Source organism: Delphinapterus leucas, chromosome 9 (genome assembly GCF_059928025.1).
Source record: "Delphinapterus leucas isolate spDelLeu-1000000601 "Yukka" chromosome 9, BTC_Dleu_Yukka2, whole genome shotgun sequence".
Classification (NCBI taxonomy): domain Eukaryota; kingdom Metazoa; phylum Chordata; class Mammalia; order Artiodactyla; family Monodontidae; genus Delphinapterus; species Delphinapterus leucas.
The window spans coordinates 102,522,871-102,549,423 of record NC_143137.1 but is presented as its reverse complement, the minus strand read 5'-3'; positions in this window follow the sequence as shown (position 1 = coordinate 102,549,423).

The following is a 26,553-nucleotide window of genomic DNA, read 5'->3' as shown; positions in this document are numbered from 1 at the left end:
GCAGGTCCCGTCCCTATCCTTTTGTCTCTGTTTATTTTTTTTTCTTTTGCCCTACCCAGGTACGTGGGGAGTGTCTTGCCTTTTGGGAAGTCTGAGGTCTTCTGCCAGCGTTCAGTAGGTGTTCTGTAGGAGTTGTTCCACGTGTAGATGTATTTCTGATGTATTTGTGGGGAGAAAAGTGATCTCCACGTCTTACTCCTCTGCCATCTTGAAGGTCCTTTTTCAACTTTTAATATTTAAGATCCTCTGATCTTGCTTGGAGGATCTTTTCAACTTTCTTAAAAAAAGAACAAAAACAAGTAAGAGCTTAATTTCTTGAGCACAAGAAACACATTTTATTTGATGAAGCCTATTTTGTTTTACTCTTCTTTGCTTTTGAGACAGCAAAGTCTCCTTCTTTTTTCTCCAAGAAAGAAAACTTAGACAATGCAGGGTAAGATGTTAAGATTGTTTAGTAATGAGGAAGCATTGGAGGGGGATTTTGGGAGAAAATGAGCTTTAAGAGGGATGTGTTCAGAGTTAAGATTGGTAAGTTTATTTTGTACTGTGCAGTGAAAAACAGTATGCATCAATTATGCGTGGATAATATTATTGCAGCAATAACCTTATCCACGTTTATACCATTGTAAAATGCAATAAATAGCTTATTTTTATGTGGGGGAAGATTCACTGTTTCTCAAGGTGCCTAAAGTACAAAAAGATATTTAAAGTCTTGTTTGACCTTATGGAATCTTCCTTCATGTTCACAAGGAAAAGATAGCCTTGCCATGACAGGCCCTATTTCCCTATTCTTCCTTTATAAAGGTCCTTTCTGTAATTCTGACTTGATCAAATAAGGTGCTGCCCATTTTTTCCATACAGCAAAAAATCCTGCAAATAATAGATCAAGGGAACAGCATGAGTCCACCTTTGTCACTTAATGAATCATTCAGGGAAAAAGAAATACCCTAAATTTAATTTAATCAGTTTCCCAGAGCATAATTTTTTATTGCCCTTTAATTTAAAGCAACTATTATAAAAAATCTCTTTTAAAAATCACTTCATGTGTTTTCAAGCAGTCAAAATATCAGCAGTTTACAACATCCCTGCTCTTTAACAGTGTGAATGTTTAAAATAGCTACAATTAATGTTATCATTAGGAAAGAAAAAGGGAAGTGAAGACTTGCACAGGCCAAATCCACCCCAATCTAGATTCTATTAAGCTGTGTGTGATTAGCATAGGGTGTTGGCACTCTCAGAGGTCCCTAATTACAGCCAATCCTGTATCAGCAACCTCTTGCTACTTGTTGGGATACCCTTGTGGATATCACAATCCATGAATTAGTGAGTGATTAAGGACAATGCCTATTTATCCCCTGCATTGTAAAATAGGGTTTACGATGGCAGTCTTGTTTTATTATTCAGAATTACAGGAGCGGTAACTTTAAATGGGATCCACTGCAATACTTAGTAGGTAGAAGACTTTATGTAATGCTGGCATTTTTCTTTTTAAGATGGGGATGCTAACTTTTACACTCTGTATATTATATTAAGTAAAAAATAGTATTAAAACATAAATAAATGACTTTACCACTAAATTTTGTAGATTTGTCTTGAGACGGGGTAAGATGAAGCAACATGAGTAAGACATACACACACATGTATATGCGTATATACATATATTTACATTATAGCCACAAAAGTCACATTAATATGAAGTATATACGCTCTACCCTCTTCCTGGTGCCTTTTAAAGACAACCTTGTCCCTTACGCTGCACTAGCCACAAGGACCAGGTTCCTTCCTCTTTTTCTCCTGTCTTTTGCAGTCCATCTCCTGTTAGCTAAACATATACTTTAACTTTAATGAGAATAGTACTATATACATTCTATCCTACAGTGATAGTTATGTCTCTCATGCTTTATCTTTAGATTGATCCCCAATATGGAAAACCAATTCACAGTTTTGCATTACTATGACTCAAGTTGATGGAATTAAAAATGTGGTATCTGGAGCCACAAAAAGTGAAATAATAGTCGTTGAAAACTGGGGAGAGGGAGGGCAGTGTTGAAAGCAGGCTATATACTAATCACTTATAATATAATTAATACATGTTTTATAAAATTGCTAAACAAGTTGAGGGTTCAAACACAAAAAGAAGACAAATCAACAGTGGTTCTCAGTGCCTGGTGTTGGGAAGTGGTCCAGGGTAAGGGAGGGGTTGATGCTTTTCTTGATAAGCCTTTGATGTGACGTTGCATTTTACGAGTTGCCTGTATTTTTTTCCTATAAAATAACCAAACAGCAGGTTAGATGAGAGGATGAAGACGCGACTTCATAGAGGATTGTGTCAACATCTCTGACACATTTCAAACTCCTTTTCTCCTCCATGACTCATGTAATTTCAGTGTTGGCCCTGCACTTTAGTGACACATCCCTAACAGGGTCAGGAGAGAGGGCCAGAGATGTATTTCTTTAGTCCTTGCTATGTTAAACTGACGGCAATAGCTCAATTAAACATGGAAGCCACTTAAAAAGCACAGAAATCCATTACTCCTCATCCAAATGCAATTTTGTCTAATCATGTTTTCTCTAACCAAATTGCAAAAATGCTCACCCTATCTTCAGTGCCACAAGTGGCCGTAAGTGTGGGGAAGTGTTGTCAGAGTGAAGCAGATAGGGATCTCGATGTAGCAGAGTTAATCTACTTTAATTTTGCAAATTTTATGAAATCATATGGGCAAGTGAACAAGTTTCTAGGATCTGCCCCAAGGGGGCCTCAGGAGCCATGGAAATGAGACCCCCTGGAGTTTTAGTTTCATTTGCTTCATGGTGACTTTGCCTCTGGATACTAAATAAAAGAATTTGTGGTCAGAGTGGGAAATGAAATAAAAAGAGTCTTCTTTGATTCAGACAAATTTCTACAATGAGGAAAAAAGAAAAAAAAACACATTTTGAAGAATGTGTCTGGCTTTGCCCCCAAAATAAATAATGATCACTCAGAAACCTAATGTCTTCTCTCTGTAATATGTCCAGATAAATTACCATGTGCCGTTCGATCTCGGATACTGGCTTTCCTATATATGTTGCAATTCTTTAAACATTATTTCCTGATATTCGGACTTAAGGTCACCAGATGTGGATTTTCGTACATTAGGCACAAAAAGTCATTTCAACTCATGTGGGCCTTGTCAGCCAACATTTTATCGTAAGTGATATCTCCATCATTGTTAAGCAGATTGTGCAATTACATAAAAACCTTACTTCAGTGACTTTGGAAATGTGCTGTAGAAAAGAGAAGATATCTCCTGGGGATGTCACCCAAGTGGTGCTCGTGGTGGTAATAGGGGTTCCCTGGCCCAAGGGAGCTCTGAGCCTGTAGGGATCCAGCCAACTGCCCCCAGAGCTCTTCATGGTTACCTGTTCTCTGGACTGGATTTTCAGACATAAAACATCAGAAGAAGACCCAATCTTCCAAAAAATTACACCTATATTCTTTTATTTAGTCTATCATTATCCAACTCTGCTTAAGAAATTTTCTATAGGTGTGGCATTGTTGCAGACAATATGGCAGTCCTCTGTAATACATAAATTGTTTAAGCTGGAATAGGATTTTCCCTCTAAATGGCTGTGTGGATTTTAACATGTCACTTTACGTCCTGGGCCTTACATTCTTAATCTCAAAAATTAATGGACTAGGAATGAATTGTTTTTAAGGCCTCAAGTCCAGTTCTGATACTCTAGCCTGACCTTTAGCCCATCTTTCATGCTTTAATCATGGTCTCAAACATAAAGCCTCAGCATCTTCCTTCTGCTAGGAGTCTAAGAAGACAGAAGGAAAGAGAATGGCTTTTATTTCACATCCTGAGTAATTATTTGCTTCTTTGAGCATATTTCCTCATTTACACAACACTGTTAATGACATGGAATCCACGAGCATGTTAGGGGTGCTCAGTGAAGTTATGGTATGACGTGCCTCACATCTTGAACCTTGGTTTAATTATTAGCTGTCATCATCATTGTCACATCAGTCAGCTTAAGAATGACACCCTTTTGTTTCTCATACAAATACAGCTGGGAGAGCAGCAGATCCTAATGCGTCAGCAGCCGAAGACAAAGGGTTTGTCTGAGCAGCTGGGCAGCCATAAGTGCACCGTCTCTATGCCTGTCTCTCAAGTCATCCTTGAGAATGCAAATAAAGATAAATGAAAACCACTTTCTTCCTAGGCCCACGGAGCTAACTCGTCTGTGGAAATGAACTTCCATTCTCTCTGACAATTAGTTTCACTCTAAAATACGATAATTCTTTGAAGTTGCACCAAGAGAGGAAATATGGCATGCTCCACGTTCAGCAAAGGGAAGATATGGGGCTGCCGGAGACATTAATCTCATTTGCTCTGCACCTGATTTTTCACCGTTAGAATATGCAGCAAAGCTCTGTTCTAAATCTCAAGCCATTTAGCTCAGCAAAGTAGGTTAGTTAGAGCCAATGCAAAGTTCTAGCTTATAACTTTCTTTCAGTAAATGTGATATTCAGATACTTAGTCTGAGGCCTGGGCTAAAATCTGAGATGGTCTGCTTTTGCAATTTTAACAATATTAGATGCGAATCAAAGCAAGCGAAAGAGGTACTTGTGGCCTGGACTCTCACTCCAAAAACACTTGAATCTTAAATAACTTTTATATCGCCTGTGGTGAAAAGGGGTCATGAAATTACGTTGGATGAAAGGTGGGAGGATTGTTATCTATGTCTACTTAGCTCTGCAAAAATTGTCTTTTGTCTTTTTCCAAGGACAGAGACTTAACTGAGTTATTGTTTTATTAAATACTGCAGCTCCATAGTAGACCCAACTGGAACTTGAGTGAATCCATGGCCACTATGTTAACTATTAGATATTAGAATATCTAGCTGATTACAACTGATTACTCTTTCCTCACTGTTGTTGAATAGTGTCTCCCTCAAACACATGACCTCTTGAATATCAGAATGTAACCTTATTTGAAAATAAAGTCTTTGCAGATGTCATTAGTTAAGATGAGGTCATCCTGGAGTAGAGAGGGCTTTAACTTCAGTGACTGGTGTCCTGATAAGGCCACATGAAGACACAGAGATGCACACACAGAGGAAAAGTGGCCATATGCAGACGGAGGCAAAGATAGGAGTGATGCAGGTCCAATCAGAGGACCACCAGAGATGGCTAGCATCCATCAGAAGCCACAAAGATGCAAGGAAGGATAATCCCCTAGAGTCTTTGGAGGGAACATGATTTTGGATTTCTGGACTCCAGAATTTGGAGAGAATAAATTTCTACTGTTTTAAGCCACCCCATTTGTGGTACTTTGTTGTGGCAGCCCTAGAAATCTAACATGAGCATTATGTCCTGGACTCACAGTAGAACCTCTGGGTCAGTGCAGTTGTCACCTCTCCAGATCACTGACTTTAGATCTAATAGTCTGCCTTGTTTTAGACATGAGCTCCCCAAGAAGAATAAACATGATTTAGACATCTTTCTACCCACAATATCTGGCAATGTATTCATCTTTGCATCCCAGGTATCAATATGTGTTCACACCCTCCCTCTCCTCTGGTCACTGCTGCAATGACTAACTCTGTGCAGATTCTCTCTTTTAACGTCTTTATTGGAGTAGAATTGCTCTACAATGGTGTGTTAGTTTCTTCTTTGTAACAAAGTGAATCAGCTATACATATACATATATCCCCATATTCCCTTCCTCTTGCGTCTCCCTCCAACCCTCTCTATCCCCCCCCCACTTTAGGTGGACACAAAGCCCTGAGCTGATCTCCCTGTGCTATGTGGCTGCTTCCCACTAGCTATCTACTTTACATTTGGTGGTGTATATATGTCCATGCCACTCTCTCACTTCGTCCCAGCTTACACTTCCCCCTCCCCATGTCCTCAAGTGCATTCTCTACGTCTGCGTCTTTATTCCTCTCCTGCCCTATGGTTCTTCAGAACCTTTTCATTTTTTTTAGATTCCATATTTTGATTAGCTTTGCTTAAATGCACACAATGGCCCCTCTGCTCAGGCTTGCACCCCACACCCCCTACTTCCTGCCTGGGAGCTTCTCTGACTCCGGAGTAGGCTGCCCTGGGAATGTGTCAGCTGTCCCTGGTGCAGGAGAGTCAGAACCTGCAGGGCACGTTTGGCTAAAGGGAGATGGCATCTTGGATAAATGCTTTCCCTACTGTGCCTGGGAGCACAGCTCTCCAGTGTATCCCATAAAGCTCTTCTGTAAGTTCTGAGGACTGAGGGTTCTGATTCTCCTCTGTGGGGGAACCTGGGCTGACAGTTGGTACTAGAATTAGCCCTAGCAATTAGAACTTTATAGCCCTAGTAAGTAGGAGTTTATAGCTGGATCATTCCCTAGTCAGAAGGCAAAACGTCCCCAACCGTGGAGGAAAGTAGGGTGGTGGTGGTAACCTTTAGCATGGAAAAGCCTTGCCATCGCTGGGCCTCTCACAGGAGTGCTGGGAGAAAATTCAAGCAGCGAGTGAAAAGTTAGGTTATATGTTAGTTGTGGCATGTGAACAGAATGGGGTGGATAATAATAATTTTAAGGATTTTGAAATTGGTTGGTTAACTCTTTGGAAGTTTTAGGTAATATGTGGACCCAGATCAACCAACTAACAACTTGAGTGAACTTTGAAAGCTGGAAGTCCTCTACAGCCATGTTCACAGGAGACCTTCATCTCCTCCAGCTCCAGGGAAGACCATGCTGAAAACCAAGCCCAGGATTTAACTGAAACAATTTCAGAGCTATGAGAGAGATTGACTTCCGAGACTTAGCATACCTCCTGTGACAAAATCAGGCCCTGATAGTTAAAAATCGGAATATGAGAACTGGAAAGGAGATATTTGGGAACACAAGGCTGAGAATCTTTTTTTTTTTTAATTGAAGTATAGTTGATTTACAATATTGTGTTAGTTTCAGGGGTACAGTGCAGTGATTTGGTTATAAATATACATATATATATTCTTTTTTCTAATTCTTTTCCATTATAGTTTATTATAAGGTATAAAATGTAGTTCAATGTGTTATAAATTCTTGCTGCTTATCTATTGTATATACAGTAGTGTGCATCTGTTAATCCCATACTCCCAATTTATCCCTTTGGTAACTATATGTTTGTTTTCCATGTCTGTGAGTCTGTTTCTATTTTATTTATTTATTTTAAAATTTTTATTGAAATATAGTTGATTTACTATATGTTTACTATATTTAACTATATTTACTATATTAAATATTTACTATATTTACAATGTTGTGTCAATTTCAGGTATACAGCAAAGTATATATATATTCCGTTACGTATACATATATATATATACTCTTTTTAGAGTCTTTTCCGTTATAGGTTATTACAAGATATTGAGTATAGTTCTCTGTGCTATACAGTAGATCTTATTTGGTTATCTATTTTACATATAATACTAGGTGTATTTTAATCCCTAACTCCTAATTTATTCCTCCCTCCTTTCCCCTTTGTTTTATATGTTTGTGAGTCTATTTCTGTTTTGTAAGAAAGTTCATTTGTGTTATTTTTTTAGGTTCCACATATAAGGTATATCATATATTTGTCTTTCTCTGTCTGACTTACTTCACTTAGTATGATAATCTCTAGTTGTATCCATGTTTCTGAAAATGGCAGCATTTCCTTCCTTTTTATGGCTGAGTAGTATTCCATTGTGTATATATATGTATATATATGTGATATATACACATATATATGTGATATATATATCACATCATCTTTATCCATTCATCTGCTGATGGACACTCAGGTTGCTTCCAGGTCTTAGCTATTGTAAATAGTAAGGCTGGGAACCCTGAAGCCAGATCTCTTGAATCTTCTGTGAGTCAGAAGCCACCCGTCTCTTCCCAGAGAATAGCAGCCTCCTCTTACTTGGAGACATCAAATGGATAATGTGCCTGTAAGATGAAACTGGTCCTCTTTAAGATGTATCCTACCACCCTCACTGCATCCAGGCCTATGACCAACATCAGGTCTCAGACCAAATGGGGGAATGCAATCCCATCCCTGGGAGGGAAGAACTCACACATGAAAACCACTGCAGGAAGCATCCAACATATGTCAGCAAAAACTGTGAAAACATGTAAGGAGGAACATATTGGGGTGGGCAGATAGAATGCTAAAACTGGGGAGAGGAGAGACTTTACATGGGAACCCTCATCCATGACTCAGAAATACACAGTCTTCTCTGGAACCCATGGAGCTGATCCTAATATGGATCCATAGAGTCAATAACTTTCATGGAGCTAATGGAACGTAGAAAGCCCACTGTAAGTGAATGGAAGATTCCTTAGATTCATTGGCATAGCATTGAGGAGGGGGTCCGGGGGTAATGGAGGCAGCAATGTTAGCATCTGCTCATTGCGTGAAGCCAGATGTCCTACAGGATGATGCCTATGTTGGAGGAACCCAGAAGCTCAGTGGGAACTGTCGTCTTCAGGCGTAGATTGACAGTAGGATATGATGACATAGGGCTTCCAAAACGGAATGGCAGAAACCAAATCGTTGCACTTAACTGTCATCAGCATTGTGGAAATAACGACCACAGTGAACACAGTCAAGGGGTCCGTACTGGAGGCTAATAGGTCGATGAGCAGAAAGGACCAAATAAGATGTTGTTTCCCTTATATTGTAAACAAAAGTGGAGTGCTGCTGAACAGAGACAGAGACAGAGAGAGACGGGGAGAGTTGGTGATTGGAAATTGTAGTCCTCACTTCATTTTCATATTGAAGTCAATTAATGGACACAAAGCCCATTGATTAAAGGGAGGATGGACACCCTTGAGAAAGGACTCTGCACACCTTCACAGGCAAAAGTCATAAACATCCTCTAATACTTATCAAAGAGATTTGAGGCCATGTAACTTTGCAAAAGTAAACAAGGTCACATAGAGAACTAAAACTGATACTAGATACCCAAAATGCCAGCATGGTCCTTAAATTAGAATGGGATCTAAAGGGCACCAGTGTTAACTTGACTTCTGGTCCAGGCCAAGGTCACAGTGACTCAAAGTGTCCATAGACCTCGTTATAATCACATTCTTCTGGAGTATAATGGGGGTAGATACACTTAATAGATGGCATTAACCTTCACATCAGTTCTTTTAATTTTTTTTCTCATGCACTTCTTATTTTTTTTTAAACATCTTTATTAGAGTATAATTGCTTTATAACAAAGTGAATCACCTATACATATACATATATCCCCATATCTACTCCCTCTTGCATCTCCCTCCCGCTCTCCATATCCCACCCCTCTATGTGGTCACAAAACACCTCACATCGGTTCTTTGACCTGCAGAGTAAAAGTTCTGAGGCTAGGAAGGGCCAAAGAGGATCTGTTGAAATACTCTCACTCCCTTACATAGGAAGAAATATCATATCCATGGAGAAATTTTAGGAAACGAGAATGTGAAAAAGTCTGGGAAGGTCGGTACAAAATTGCAGACATTTGTGTTTCATGTTAATAGCCTTCAGAGAGCATTTACCATGATGAGACACTCAACACTTTCATAAATAGGATGACTTCTCTTATGGGCCCATGAACAAGGAAGCTGCAGAGGAAGCATTGGAAGCTTAGCATGGACCTGACATCACAGGCTCTGTCTTATTCTCATTAAGCTTGATCTACTCCCTGCTGAAGCAGGGACCAGCGCTGTATCTCTGATTTGGCATCATCTCTTCAGATGACTAGGCACTGGAGCTCTTTTCACTCTTTCACCTTAGAGACACCAGTGATTTTCCTAACTAGAATTGACACCTAGAGATATGAGTCTGTCTACCCGGCCCAGAACTTAACTTTCTCCAGAACCACCATGCAGAATACTAAATTTGAAGGCATGGTATCTTGGTCTATGCTATGTATTGCAACCATGGAATCTAGCTATTGTACAATATACCTTATCACTCAAAGGCTGCAGATCCAATATAATGGTGGACTAGACTGGCAAAGTCTTAATCAAGGCATCAGCTTGGTAGAAATCTTACAATGGGTAGGGGTTGTGGTATATCCCTCTAAGTTGTGATATATCTGTTCATCCAGTGACCACTATGGCATGTCGCTGTCTGGTATTATGACAAATGATGTTGTGTCTCGATAAGTATAATATATATGATGAGTATCATGAGGGGTGGAAATAGGATTGGTCCCCACAATTTAGCCTCTGTCCTAGTCTCTAAGGGGAAATTCTTCCACTAGGGTATCCAGTGAGGGTTCCACTGAATTAGATGCTACTGCTTGGCCAGTTTGAGCTCCTGAGGCCAGTGGACCAGCAGACAAAGTTAGAAGTTATCACAGTGATGGGTATAAATTACCCTGTTTACCTTTAGACTGGGATTGGTACTACACAATGATGGTGAAGAGGAATATGTGTGGTATTTGTTGAGGGTTCCCGTGGCGTTGGGGAAACTGTTTCTTTTATTTTTCCAAAAAACCCCAACAACAACAGACAAGAGCTCAGAACTATGGAGTAGGTCTAGCAAGCAACCTAGAACAGCTGAAGAGCTGGCCAAGGGTGAGGAAATTGTGGCAAGAGAGGAAAATAATGGATATACATTTCGTCACTGGAACCATCTGTAGTGATAGTGAGAAATATAACTTATTCTTCTCCTAATACTCTTGAGTTAGGCCTTTACAGAGCTAGTGTATAACTACCACCTTGATCCATCAGCAAGAACCCACCTTGGAGTTGGCTTGCAAATATCTTTGAAGATAGTTCAGAGGAAGAGCTGAACGGTGATGCAATCTCTACAAAATCCTCAGCAGATACCCCCAGTCACTCTGGAGCTGGGATAACTGCTGGGAATTCTCCCAATTTGGACAAGGAGGGTGGGTCATGGGGTGGAGATGGACAGACACATATTTGGGATGTCCCTCAGGATGGGCTGTGATATTGGGCAAATAACTCCTTTCAGCTGAAGGCAATTTCCAGAGAGGGACTAAACTGAGAGCTGTCAGCCTTCAACTCTCTTAGCAACTGGAAAAATGGGTGTCTCAGTGGAGACAGGTGGCTGCAGGCAGCACACCACCACACTCACTGCACGTGAGGACACAGGGGACTAAGGGAATCGCTGGATCCCAAAGAAGAAGAGACAGAGCCAGCCCCATCTCTCAGTGTGCACAGTGTAGAAATGCCTGGATGAAGTAGCCTGGAGGAGAAGAGTATATGCCTTAGCGGGGAGCTTTCTGAGAAACAAATTCTAACACAGCTGCTTATACATGTGTGACCTTAGACAAGTCCTTCAACCATCTGTGCTATAATAAATTTTTATTTTATTTTATTTTTAATTAATTTTTATTGGACTATAGTTTCTTTACAATATTGTGTTAGTTTCTGCTGTACAGCAAAATGAATCAGCTATACATATACATATAACCTCTCTTTTTTGGATTTCCTTCACATTTAGGTCACCATAGTGCATTAAGTAGAGTTTCCTGTGCTATACGGTATGTTCTCATTAGTTGTCTATTTTACACATAGTATCAATAGTGTGTATGCGTCAATCCCAATCTCCAAATTCCCCCTGACTTCCCCCTTGGTATCCATACATTTGTTCTCTATGTCTGTGTCTCTATTTCTGCTTTGCAAATAAGATCATCTTTACCATTTTTCTAGATTCCACATATATGTGTTAATATACAATATTTTTTCTCTCTTTCTGACTTGGGCTATAATATTTTTGGTTGTTTGTTTTAATCTGTAGAATGGGGGTTATGGTTATGCCAAACTCATAGGGTTATTTTGAGGATAAGAATAGTTACTCTTTGTAAAGTGCTTGTCATATAGTAAGTACTACAGAAGGATTTGTTATTTAATAAGATGGCCCTAGTCATCTTAGGCATTCCTATCCAATTCCTATTCCTAAGGCATTTCCTATCAACCATTAGAATATAAGCACAAGTAGAAGTATTCACATATGCAGATATTATATGGGTATCACAGGTTAGGAAATATTAGATTACAGAGGAAAGGGAATTTTTTTTAGAGGGAGGTTGCTGAGCAGATTGTTAAACAGTTTTCCTATTTGGTTGTGGAATAAGGATTCGAGCACAAATATAACAGCAGCTGTTTGCTGAGCAAACCCAGTGTCAGAACACTGTTCATTTCTCTCTCAGCCTCCAACTCACTGCTTCTTTTCCTCTAATTCCCTACTGTGCATATTGGCCCAGTTGGTTAAAAGATCTATTCTGCTCTCTCATGTATAAAGCCTGTGATGTATCGGCAGCTTCAGTGCCCAAAGGCTTTCTCATTATTGAATTCCCAGTGGCTCTTTCTCTGCATTGTAATTGGATAGTGGTCTTTGGAGCAAGTGTCCAGGGCACACAGTGTCACAAAGCTAGGTGCTGTCTAGATAAATGAGATGTTGTCCATTAAAACAGAGAAGCATGGACACGTATATTCCCGAAGATGAGGGGAAACAATTGATAATTGAGATGGGGAACGTCTGGCTTATTTGTGTGCTGATTAAGAAAGGATTTAGATCCTTCCTGCTAAGCCAGATTGACCTGTGACACTTAATTAGTGAATGCAATCCATGCATTCTTCCCAGTGGGTAATTAAGGCTCCATGTCAGATCTCCCCAAGTCCCCAAATGTTCAACCTTCATACACACACACACACAAACACACACACACACACACACACACACACAGAGGTACTTGTTACTCTATTTATTAATTCTTCATTATTCAACACTGATACTTATTCCAACACTGAATGGATTATTAGTTTTTAGTAATTAATGGTGCAATGTCAAATGGTAAAAGCCAATTATTTTTCAGAGCAATATGTTTCAATGAAATATTCTGAAAAACATTAATGTCAGGAACTAACACTTACACATGATAATGGCTGAATTCTGTTAAAAATGATGCATTGAACCCAGTATTGCTATTCCCAGTATAGGGATTAAAGTGATGATAGTTTATATTAATTGGTTCACTGAACACACATTTAAAGGTGTTTAGGAGGATCTGACATTCTTGGGGTGGAGAGCAGGCTCTCCACAAGGAAGAGCAATGCTTAGCAGAGCAATTGCAGTGCTGCAGGAACATTGCTGTCCTGGACACAAGGATGGAGCAGACAGGAGAGGAAGCCTGCTTGAGTCCATACATGTCATTATAGGTGCATAGACAGGTGCATTCATTGCAGTCTTCAAGATGATCATTTTTATCCTTAGGATATTCATTGTAGTGATGACTAAAATAGAAAACAAAGGTGACAACAGATGTTAAACATAAAAATTCAGCCAAATAAAGCCTTGCTAGAAAACATAAAGAAGGATTCCCTTGTAAAAGAGCAGGCTACAATATAATTTTGAAGACTAAATTCATATTTCCACCATCATAGTTAGCACCTATCTTATGCCATGTACCTATGTGAAATAGTATAAATGATATAATATATAATTAGCTTTGTTAATTTCATTTGTCTCAAGTAAAGTATGGTCATAGGAATGAACAAGAATCCCTTAAATTCCAAAAATGTACCCACCATAACACTTACGTATATAGAATATGAAAGTTTTGAGGTTCTATCAAATTACATAATGATAAAACATTTGTAACATCAAATCACATCAACTTTTTCTTATTGTGGTAAAAAACACACATAAAATTGACCATCATAATCATTTTTTTTAAGTGTATGGTTCAGTAGTGTTAAGCAATATATTTACATTGTTGTAAAAGAGATCTCCAGAATTTTTTCATTTCACAGAATTAAAAGTTCCTATTTATTAAACAACAACTCTCCATTCCCCCCACCCCTTTCTACTGTCCCTGGTACTTGCCTTTCTACTTTCTATATCTATGAATTTTTCTACTTTAAATACTTCATATAAGTGGAATCATGGAGTATTTGTCCTTTTGTCATTGGCTTATTTTCTTTTTCATAATATGCTCAAGTTTCATCCATGTTAATGACAAGGATTTCCTCCCTTTTTAAAGCTGCATAGTATTCCATTAAATGTGTATACCACATTTTGTTTATTCATTGCATCAAAACATTTTTAAAGCAATGTAATGTGCTTTAATGTTATTTTTTTCTATTTTTCGAAGTAATACTTGTTCATTGTAGGATATTTGAAACATATAAATAGGAATAAATAGCTACTTTTAAATGCTAGAATTCTACCATCCAACGGTGATCACTCTAATATTATTTTACATATTTCTTTCATGTTACTGAGGTATAGATTTCAATGCTGTTGTTTTTAGGTGAGCTTATGACAATTTTTTTTGTGTGTGTGGTACGCAGGCCCCTCACTGCTGTGGCCTCTCCCGTTGCGGAACACAGGCTCCAGATGCGCAGGCTGAGTGGCCATGGCCCATGGGCCCAGCCACTCCACGGCATGTGGGATCTTCGCCGACCGGGGCACGAACCCGTGTCCCGTGCATCGGCAGGCGGACTCTCAACAACTGCGCCACCAGGGAAGCCCACTTATGACAATTTAACAAACAAATGAAGTGATGCTACTAAAATTTATTTAACCATTAAGCTAAGATATCAAATAGGAGGCATTAGCTCTGATAGTCCAGAGAGAGAGAGAGGGAGAGACAGAGAGAGAGAAAGAGACAGAACGTAAGCTTATTTTAAGTGATGGCAGTGGGGAGGTAAAGAAGTGAGGGATGTTTAAAAGATACAGTCCTTTTGTTTATCCAAGTCTCATAGTTCTTCTCCAGTAGTTCACATACATTTCTCATGGTTTTCAGGTTTGAACTGTTTCATTAAAATTTTAAATAGGGCCTATTTTGAAATATAATTAAACCAGTAATTACCACTGTGAAGAAGTTTTATAGACTTTTGTATATTTATCTTTTTAGAGTTTAGCCAATGCATTTTAAACTTAAAATAATGGGTTGTCTAGGGGTATAATCTTCCTAATAAATAAATCACCATTTATATTTGGCTTTCCTACAAATTCCAAAACAATATTAAATAATATGGAAAGTAAGTGTTCTTGTTTATGTTTTGATATCACTTAACATTCCTCTGATATTTCATGAGAAATTGTTACCCTTTAGGCTCCATGTTCAAGTGGCAACACTATTTAGAGGGCTGATTTAACGTTTCTTCACTTGCAAATTAACATAGTATGAAGGCATACAAAGATACAAAATCTGAAACTAAGAACAAGATCATACCAAATTTTAGCTTTCTGACAAACTGTTCACTTTTCCGAAAACACTGTATTTATTAAGACCTTGTTCAAGACCTCACCTCGTTTTGTCTACCATCCTGAACAATTCTGTCATAAACTTTGCCCAATTCCAATGTTTCTCACTTTGAAAGATTAGCATTTAAAACTGCTCAAGCACAGAGTCTGAAACTGTCTAATTATCCTCTCCTAATAACTCCAGAAAAACTGCCTTAATTGGCCAAATTAGTGGTTAAGTAATTTTCTGTGTTTTTTATCAAATAGTAAAATACATGTAACAATGTGGAGAAAATATTAACATCTTTAAGGTTGATATTAGGCATCTTTTAAGAAGGTATTTTAGGAAGAGAACTTAGGAAAATTATTTTGACCAGGCACTTAAAAGATGGTGAAATCCTGAGGACATACCAAGACAAAAAGTGATAATGTGTAAACTGACATGCAAGAGGAAAGGAGAGAAAACCATTATGACTGGTAAGGTGGTGAGAAGAATAAGGAAAAAAAAAATGAAAAAAGGAAAAGGGTGGAAAATGAGAAAGGTAAAGAGGAAATGTCTGGGTGGGTTGGAAATAAAATCTTCGTGAGAAATGGTGTTTGAGGGACATCTTAAGAATAGTATTGTGTACACTTCCATTAAACGTTTGCCAGGCTGCACATAACCTCACATCCATTTTTCTTCTGAAATATTTACTCCAATCTATTTAGTTCACCACTAATTAGTGTGATAGAGCTTCCTGAACTACATTATTTGGCAAAATTGGTGCAGCTGAAAGAACAACAGAACTGCAGGCATTCGCAGGATTAAGTGGTTTCAGACCTTCCTAGGCTGTGAAGCTGGTGTGGTGGGAAAAAGGAGAATTCTAGACACCCACAGTCTCCTCTCTCTTCTTCTTTCTCTCCTCCATCTCTTTTTTTGTGTTATTTTATTTTTTTAAAGATTAACTCATGCATTTTGATGAGGACACACCCTCTTCACTCTCCTTCACCTTGAGAGATTTCAGTGTACTTGTTTTGAGAATTACGACCCTTTTCATCCACAGAGCTTGCTTGGAAGGACTGAGAACCAAGGTCACCTTTGTCAACATGGCATTCATATTTACTCTTAGAAATGATTGTCCAGGAAGGTCAGGCTATAAATCAATAAATAAATATACAATTTGCTTTAGAAAATTCTTGAAAACCAATTTATGTGCAGAAACAGTTTGCCTCTGAGTAAATGACACTTCTATTAGAACAACACTTCGCTCCCCTGGCCAAACTGTTCGCTTTCAAACAAAAGTTATTATGGCTCCTTTCATGACCCCTTCCTTGACATGTCCACTAATCCTAAACTGTTCTGTCATGAACTTCACCCAATTCCAACTGAGCCTGTTCATGTGTGGACCAATCATTGCTGGTCTCTGCAAATGGACAGTTCACTTCTTCCTTATGGCTTCACTGCCACATGTGGACACAGCCATGACCTAGAAGCTAACTCTAATCTAAGGAGAAACAAAAAACAGTTGTGCTCTCTTCTCCTGTAACACTGGTCTTCAATGTAGTAACAGGAGAGTATGTGATGCATGGCCTTAATCACTGAAATGTGAGTTGCCTCTTTTCTTTGATAAGTAAACAAATAATACTAAAATATTATGAAGCTAGTGAAAGTTGGAGGACACTTTACAGTTGAAAGGTAAAAACACTTTAACTCTCTTTTGTTTTTAGAGACTTGGGGCGGCTAAACAGAAAATACCTGCATTTCTATGATTTGAAATGAAAAAAAGGAAACAGATAATTTCAGACTGTAAAATAATCACTTATTTATTTTTATTTATCAACTTCCTATTTACTCATTGAACCTGTTTTTCAAGACTTTTAATTTTTTTCTTTACCTAAAGAAGAACATCTTTGGCAAAGAAAAGTTAGAAGTACCTTGGCTGAAATGGCCTCCTTGAATAATGGCATTATATAATTGACTATTATCAATATTTATCTCTGTAGACACAAGTGAGAAAAAAGGATATGCTACATTATCAGGTTATTTATTTATTTATTTGAATAGTTTTATTTTTTGCCAAAACTATTAACAAATACTTTTAGGAATTATTAAAAATGGACATTTACTAAGATTCTGAGGGCTATGAAAGCATTGTTCAACATCTGTATTCAATAGGAGAGAAAACAGAAGGTGAGAGAGGTGAGGAGACTTGGTGAAGGCCACTCAGGGTTTTCACGGTAATCAGAACAGACCATTTTCGCTAGATTAATTAGTCTCCTGTCTCAGGTTTCCACAAGTATATATAAGGCTTATTTTATATTTCCAGTCAAGTATCTCACAGCTCTTAATTCCTATTAAATAATATAAATAATGAATATTAGCACAGCTTAAAAAAAGCCTGTGGGAATAAGTACAAAGCACTCTTAATTGGTATATTTATCAATTTACTCTTTATTGAACACCTGTGCCAGACAGCACACTAGGAACACAAGGTGGAGAAGCATCTATGTTCTTGTCTTAAGAAAGCTTACAGTCTAAGAAATATGGATGGAATATGGGGACGAAGCAATGAATAAGGTACAAATAGTGATTAGGGCTTGGAAGGAGACAGAGGTCACAGTGTGTGCTGGGGGCTCCTCTGGGTGGGAAGGGGGAGGTGGGTGTGGCCGGGGCTGGGATTCCTGGGGGAGGAAAGCACAAATGTCCGCGGAGACACTCTGTTCCAGCAACTTCTGGGCTACAGCGAGTTTCTCTCCTGTGGGTCTCCCCAGCAATGCTGAAACACAGCATTTAAAAACACAGTCTTTTGCTACTAGCAGTAAGCAGGTAGGGATTACGAATTTCCTAGACAATTTTTTGAGAGGTCATATTACTCTTGAGTACCGTTATCTAAAACACTTTCCACAGGAAACTACAGGAATCCAGAATGATGAAAACACTAAGACATCGCCCTCAAAATAGAAACACCAACATTGAACCCCAGCCCTCTAGAAGATACGCGTTATGCTCTGTTATTCTGCTTATAAGTTCCGTTTCTCCCCTGGATCAGACTGTAAGGGCAGAAAGTCCATGTGTCTCCTGCATTTCTCCCAGCTCTCCAGCACTGTGATGGGCACGACCCAGATGGACGAGCACTAACTATCGATCAATAATAAATAACAACAATAACACAAAATCTTAACTCATCTCCTGTTACTGCTGCTTGTCAACACTTTGAGTAGGATTTTGATACGTTTCATAGTTTATATATAGTCACAAAGTGAAGGGATTGAGAGATGACAGTTGTTTTTGTAAACTTGGATGGTTTCAGCTTTGAGGCATCGTATAGGCACATCAGAGCTGGACAGGAAACCCAGGTAGACAAGTTAAGGGCATGCTAGACTATAGAACTTGTCTCTATGTAATGACAGAAAAATCTAAATCAGACAGCTCCAAGTGGCACAGTAGCTGTGCATTGGATCTGAGTGCCATGTGTTCCACAGGGGGTTCCCTGCATGGGGTATGGCAACTGTGCTCACCAGGAATGGTAAATGCTACAGAGTAAGGGCTCTCCTTGGTCCCCAGCTGACCAGGAGAAAAAGGCAATGCTACTCACAAGTATCAGATTGTTAGATTGTTGAGCCCCACCAAGCTAATGGAGAGTTAGTGCAAGAAGGTTCTGGAGAAAAGGGAGGTCCGATTTTGGAGTTGTTGGAACATCTTCTGGACAGAACAGGTGTGGTGAGAGAGATTTGTGTTCTTGTGGGATAACCCCAAATAGACTAGGAATTTAAAAATACTGCAGGGTAAATTTCACACTCTCCTTGGTGGTATCTGTGAAGGATGCTAAAATCTTTGGTTAATATTGACCCAATAATCTCATAGGTCAAGTGTTCCAGTGACAGATGCCAATGCTTGCAACTGGAAAGGGCAGAATGTGTGTGTGTGTTCTCAATAAAGGAAGAGAGAGATGGATTTTAGCAGTGGCCTGGTAAAATGTTTAACTTTTAACTGGTTTTCCAAGGGGAAAAGTTCTGCTTTGCTGATTTCACAGATGATTTCAAGCACCCAAATGACATCACTGAATGTGGAGCTGGGAGACAATAAGAACAATTGACTCGTGGGAGCCGGTACAAGCAGGTTCCGACACATCATCACTATTTGTGTACACACAAGAGCTTATGTGTGAAAAGGTCATGTGGCTTTGGCTTTACAAATAGATCACACTTTAAAAAATATTTTAAGTAGCTGCTTGAGCCTCCATTTTCTTAATTTATTGGAATATCCATTTTGCTCTCGTGGGGCACTTGGATTATTTTAAGAATCCCAAGGATTATTTGGTCCAAAGGATCCAATCACACATCTGGACTCCATCTGCCAGGGAGACCTGGGACATTGGATCAACAATTCTGATCCAGAGGTTCCCAGTTTTTAGCCCCATTTGTGTCCATGGCTGCCACATAGCTTCCAGACCAGAGAGCTTGTGCATCTTCAACCCTGGCTGGGTATCTCTTTACAGGAGGGGGATCCCAGAGTTATCCTTGATTATATTCACATGCTCAGCTATTTTTCCTAAACATGTTCTTACTTCATGGGATTCATGTGATGGGTGGAGTGAGGCCACACTCCCTCCTCCTCTTCCACTGATTTACAAGAGGAGGTACCTGTGTAGAGAAACTGAAACTTGGCCATGTTTCATCCAAGAGCCATACACGGAGGGATTTACAGGTTCAGACATGCTAAGCAGAATCAGCCAGGTAGAGTACCGATTTGGGGTAATATAGAAAGAAAAAAAATGAGAAGCTGTTATCACAATATTTAATATAATTAAAATAAAACCCAATATTATAAAAATATAATGATCAGGCTCACTATTTAGTGGAGGGAGAAAAATGATTATAATCTCTCCTCAAGGTTTTGATGCCTGGCTCAGGGGTGGAAGTTTTGAACCCTAGATCAGCTTTCACACACAGTTCTTTTATATTCTTTTTTTTAAAACCATTTTTTAGTTGAAGTATAGTTAACTTCCAATGTTATTTTAGTTTCAGGCGTACAGCAAAGTGATTCAGTTATATATATATATATATATATGTTTATATATATTCTTTTTCAGGTTCTTTTCCATTATAGGTTATTACAAGACATTGAATATTGTTCCCTGTGCTTTTATGTTCTTTTCTTTGCTTCTATAAAATTATTATTTTCCTGATTCACTATTAAAAGTGGGTAGGAATGCAGCTTGGATCTGGTGGGTCTGTCAGAGGGTATGGGATATTTACTTTACATCTCAGTGGGATTTGCCTCAGTCCTTTGTCAGAAATTGAGTAGATGGTCATCAGATTCACAATGGGGTATGTAAACTTTTCAATGTGGGATAGTGGCGAGTGGATTTCTCACACCCTCTTCTGAAATATTTCACTCTGGAAAGCATTTATTTTCTTCTGTTCTGGCTCTTGGATGGAGCTTTGTATTTTGCTTGATTTTGTTTTAGGGCTAACAATCTGTGATTGACTCTTTTGCTCTAATGAAAGAAGAAAATAATTAAGAACTAGGAAATTTTTACGGTTGGCAGTAACACTATTGATGACAAGCTTCAGTCCTCTTAAGAAACCCTATGATCTTCCTCTCAACATTAAAACAATGTGATACTTTGGTACAGGCTCTTTGGTCTCTCCAGAAGGGTGGATTTATTGCTGAGAAATATTGTTTGCACTAGTCACTGGAACTATAGGAAAGGTTTCACTGGCGTTTTCAAAGACATTATTTCAAAGACTTGTGTGAGCCCTATTCCTCCATGTTGCTGTCCATCGCTCTGTCCAGCAGGTCGTGCAGTGTCCGTGGGCAGGACTGGCTGGGAGAGGCTCACTAGCATTGTGGTCGTAAGCAGATTTAAGGGAGTCAGACGATTTTCAGTGCTGGTTCTGCCTCTTATTCACTGTGTTACTTTGGGCAAATTACTTCATCCTTCTTTGCTCAGTTCCCTCAGCTATAAAATGGGGATAATGACAGTCTCTACCTTACAGGTTATTTTGGAGATGAGCTGGGCAACTCCATGTAAAGTACTCAAAACATTGCTTGGCTGCTACTTAGTACTCAGAAAGTTACCATTCTTTTATTACTATTGTTACAGTTTTCAATAATGGAGATAAATGCCATTACAGCTGGCCTTCTGTCAGGACCTGTAACATGCCTATGCTAAGAAAAGCCCATTTTTGTGCTTACAGATAATCTTAATCTAATGAAAAACATGTCTTCTCCTGAGCATGGATCACATTTTTAACTTTGGGAGAAAGACCAAAGGGTTTCTTAAGGATGTGTCACACTGCAGCTTGCTTTCTCTTGCAGCATCCTTTTCTTACAGCCTTAGTTCTCCTGTAGCATGAGTTTCCTGTAAAGAGTCCTCCTCTACCTTCACCAGTTGCATGGCTTCTGCTCCTCCATGCTTCTACCTGTAGCATCATTTATCTTTGGTGTGAGTTCATTACTAGCATGAGTTCACCTGTAACACATCTCCTGCAGCAGGGGTTCCCCTGCAAGTCGGCTTCTCTTGGGTGTGTTTTTCCATAATTGTGGATTTTTCTCTTGCGTGGTTTTCAACAATTCACAAATAATATAGTGGTCAGGCAAGTCTCCCTCACACATGCCAGAATTCTGATTTGTACCCTGCACATCTGTTTTTTTATCTGCCTATAATACTGCATTATTTTTTGGATGCCTATATGACAGTAATTACTCCATCAGATGGATGTAATTCACTTAATCAATATACAACATGGTCATTCATTAAAATAATATTTCCCCTGACTTGTATGGAATCCTAGAGAATATATTACAGTGGAAGCCTGCTTATCCAATTTGGTAATATAATAGTAGCTGTTCATTTAATAGAAAAAATAAGTTAAAATATGGAATAAAATGTTATTATTATATTAGACACTTTAATTTAAAAATTTGAGTGGACATTCATTGTGAATGTTTCCTGAAGGGACAAGATCAGTGATTTTCTTTTATTACAAGATTTGTTTGGGGGGATAGCAAATTCAAGAGTGATATTTATTTTTACCTCTTGTTGTTAATGAGATTTGTTCTGGCTCTCAGCATGTGCTTTATTAGCATACCCATGAAGCATCATCGATAACTTCCAGTTTGGAACTCTTTTAAGTGCACTGAGGGCCTCAATATACTTGGGTAGTAATCAGCCTGCACAGGACCTCTAAATCTGTGTGACTCCCTGCCCCCTACATCTTCCACATTTTTAAATTCAATTTGGCAGCAATATTTTAGCAACTAACATTGATTTGTTTAGTTTTTCCAAAACATTCAACTTGGTTTTCATTGAAACAACTTTTTGCTTACATCTATGTTTTGTAAGTTTCCATAATATTTCATGAAATTAAATAATTACAATAATGATCCTACTGCCAAAACATATTTGGGAAGAAAAGTAACTGACTATTTGTACCAGCAAATTCAAGTAGGCAAAGCAGAAAAGCGAGCTGTGCTGAGAACCAGCAGAAATCAGCCTGAGGTTGGCATCAGCCGGTGTGTTTCCTGTGGGGAATGAACAGAGGATCTGGGAACCATTGAGATCAGTGTTCATTAGGAGATCTTGTGCTATTAACCCTGTGAAGGTTTTACATTCACGTTCTTAAGTGTAACTTTGCTCTGCACATCGGGACACTGAACAACTGCTCTGTTGCTTTGTTCTTCTCTTCCTTACATAAATAGCACAATTCATTAGTTTACATTGGAAAGAGCTATCTCATATTTATCCAAAACCAAAAGTATGATTGAATGAGTATTTCAAAATTTATTATTATTTTTTCATGGCAAAGCAGTTTCTTAAAAAGTTAGGCACTGAAGTCTAGGCAAACAGATTGCTGTCTATAAAATCCAGTTTTCTTTTATTTGTATTTATAATTCTTCATCGCACCATTCTTTTTAATTCTGGGTTCGTGGTGTGTTTCACAATGAAGGTTTCACTTGTCACAGCTTCATGATCTCTGTTTACATTGAAGTGCTATTTATTTTTTGCTTTCACAAAATTATTTGGAGCTGTAGAAACTTAATTACTGTTTTCATCATTCATTTTGCAACTAATCACTTTTTGTGAAATAAACGTCTAACGCAACACAATAGAAATAACAATAACATGAATTTGACAACTATAAGTAAGTTAAGATGACATGAAATTAAACTAGCTAAAATGTAATGCAATTAAAGTACCTGTGGTCAGAGATAGATCAACCGCCATATTTAGTATCCAAAGCATATGCATACGTAATGACTTGTTATTGCAAATCATACTACTCTTACCTTTCTGATGTATGAGGTGTGTGTGTTTGTTTGTGTGTGTATTTGTGTGTATGATGGGGATATTATACTCTTTACTCTTTCAAGTGAAAATACCAACCAGACTGGGAATCACCCAGCCAACCATGGGGCATCAGGTCTGCGGGTCACCTTTGGGGGACCTCTTGTTGGTCCTGGTCAGGAATCCAGTCTACCTCCCTCCGTGACAAACCGTTTCCTGCCAGCGACCCTTGGCAGGTCTGGCCCAACCTATCAGAGGAGGGAAGGGTCCTTTTCTCCCTGGAGCTCCTGGTTCCTCTGTAACCTCATCCATCTGTTCCTGAGTTCAGCTTTTCTATGCAGCACAGGGAAAGGGCACCCAGGGTCCAGCACCACTTCTCCCTGTGCTTACAAACCCAGCAGGAGTATTCAGGAGCCTTGCTCTAATAACAAAAAGCTGCTTCTTTTATTTTGCTTTTTCCTTTGGACATGTTTGGTCTTAGCTATCACTGCCTTGCAGTTGTGTAGTTAGAGATGCTGTTTTCAGATGCATACACATATACACACACCACACACAAAGCTTCTGTAACTTGGGACCACGTGATGAGGTTGTAAGCTTTATTTGAGTTTTGAAGATGTGCCATTCATCTGCTCTGACAGAATTAAAGGAGGAGCAGACTGGAGACTTGATGGAGATCTCTTGTCACTGAACAAAGGTGAAGATCAAGCAAGGCTCATGAAGACCATGGACTTTTACCTGTGCATATGATCATGGAAAGGAGCTGGAGCACATGCCTGTAATTCAAATAATTCCTGACTTATCTCATAGTTAAATGGATGGGAAGATGGTTAAAAATGTCATCTTTAAAGGACATTTGACACTAATAATATTAACATGATGTAACCAAAATACAAGTATCCAAGTTGAAAGAGAACTAGCTATTATTTCCTTTTCAGCCTTTGCATTCCTAATATACTTTAGGGTGGCTCAAATATCCATACATTTACATCTAGAGATTAACAACAAGAATTTCATTATCATAATACATCTTCTTTGACACCAGAAATGTGCAGTGGTCAGAGGGTCATTTCATTTTCTTTGTGAAATGAAAACACTTAGAAATGACATGGAAAATACCCACAGGATACTGCCTTAGGAAAGCAATAAAGACTAACATCACATCTCCCAGGTTTGTGGAGGCACCTTATTAACTAGACATAGCACATTATTGGTGCCCTGTGTATTTCAACACTAATCTTTGACCCTGTGAGCCAGGCTTGGCCCCACCCCCTCCTTTCTTTAATTTCCCACTAGATTGCGTGGCCATCAGCTTCTGATGCTTTGAGATAATCCCAGAAGGCTAAGCTCTCTCTCCTCCTCCTTCTTCTTGTTCCCCAGTGTCCATGGACCTGCAGGCCTGAGACAGTCTCCTGAATCTCAGCAGGATGCTGGGACTGGGGTGGAGTCAAATTCCCAGTTCATCAGGAAATTTGAACTGGGAGATAGTGGAGCCCAGGAGTATCTTTAGCAGTGAAGAGAGGGAATGGCAATGAAGGACATTGTCAACAGTGAGGGGGTGCAGCCCTAACTGGGAACTGTCCACCATAGCTAGACCACTGTGGCCCTCCGAGCATGCTAGCAAGACAGGCGCGTGCTGGGGATTGCTGTTATTTTGAACTTTGGCACCATTGTATTTCTTGTTCTTCCTTCTCTACGTTTTCCACTTCCTCTTTCATTCTTCACCTGTTCAGAGGTAAAGGGAATGGTATTGATGTGACACCACTGTGCGCATTTACCCCCATTTGATTTCATGGGCTGTGGAACAGTCGGATAGAAAGGTTTTTTATTTTGTTTTTTTTTTTTAATCCTAGAATACACTGTTTGTATGTAATTTTTTTTAAGATAGATGAATCTGATGCAAATTTAATATATGCTAACAAAATATGTTTATGGCTTCCAGTTTCCTTTCATTGGCTAACAACACTTCAGTGCTCTGTTAAAATGTCAGATTCATTTAAATAGGACAGTAAAGATTTTAGATTAGAGGAGTGAGCTTAAACTAGTCAAGAAGGAGAAGCTTATAGCTCTAACTGCTATCATTTTCTGATCTGGGATTTCCTAACTTGAGCCGTTAACTGGCTGTTGGGCTTTTGAGGAGATTTTTAACATAATTTTCTGTTTTACTTTTTTCCAGCAATACCTCTTCACTACACTATACCATGGCTTTCTCTTGCAGTGTCCTCTGATCTTCTGTAGGTAAAAACTAATGTTTAAATTCAGTATAGTAATTATGGGTTGGGTTTAGGAATGCAGTAGCAGGCTTGACTTTTAATGATTACAACTGTAGAACAAACAGATGAAGGCAAAATCTAAACCACCCACAACATGGATACATTTTTGGTTTCTGGATATGTAGATGATCTAATGTTAAACTAAGAAAAGTAACCTCTTTGAGCCTGGTCTTTTGTTCAGAGATAATGAGTTAGGATGGAGAAACCTAAGGACACATCTGATTTCAGGAGAGGCCATTGAGTAAGCCTATCCTTGCCCCAAACTCTGTCATTTTGGACTTTATTTTTCTCATTATTGTGGAGAATGACGAATTCTTTTGAAAAACTTCAGGACTCTCCATAAATGTAATTAGACTGTATCTCATATGTATTGGTCGATGAATTAATCATTTAATTAATCATATTTTGAAAAAAAATATATTTGGGTTATGTCAACTTGGAAGAAAAACCTACCATGTAAGAGCTGTGAGTTGAGTTTATTCAGGGTCTTACTGAGAACTATAGCCTGGGAGATGCCCTCTCAGGTAGCTCTGAGGGGCTGCTGTGAAGAAGTGGCGGAGGACCCAGGATGTATACCTGCAGTCAAGACCTCGGTGAAAGGTTACTGCTAGTCAGGAAGATCAGGTATCTCAGTTAATGATTTTAGCGCTTTTCTAAGTATGAGAAGTTGCAAGGGTTTGAGGTGATAAAAATTTCTCCTGAAAATCCCTAAGTGTCTGAGGCCCTGCTCTGTCAGTCTTCCCAGAGCACAGAGTGCCTCATTCCTGATTTACATCTTGGATTCTATTCTAAGATGTGCTGTAGGTCAGTGACTGCAGTG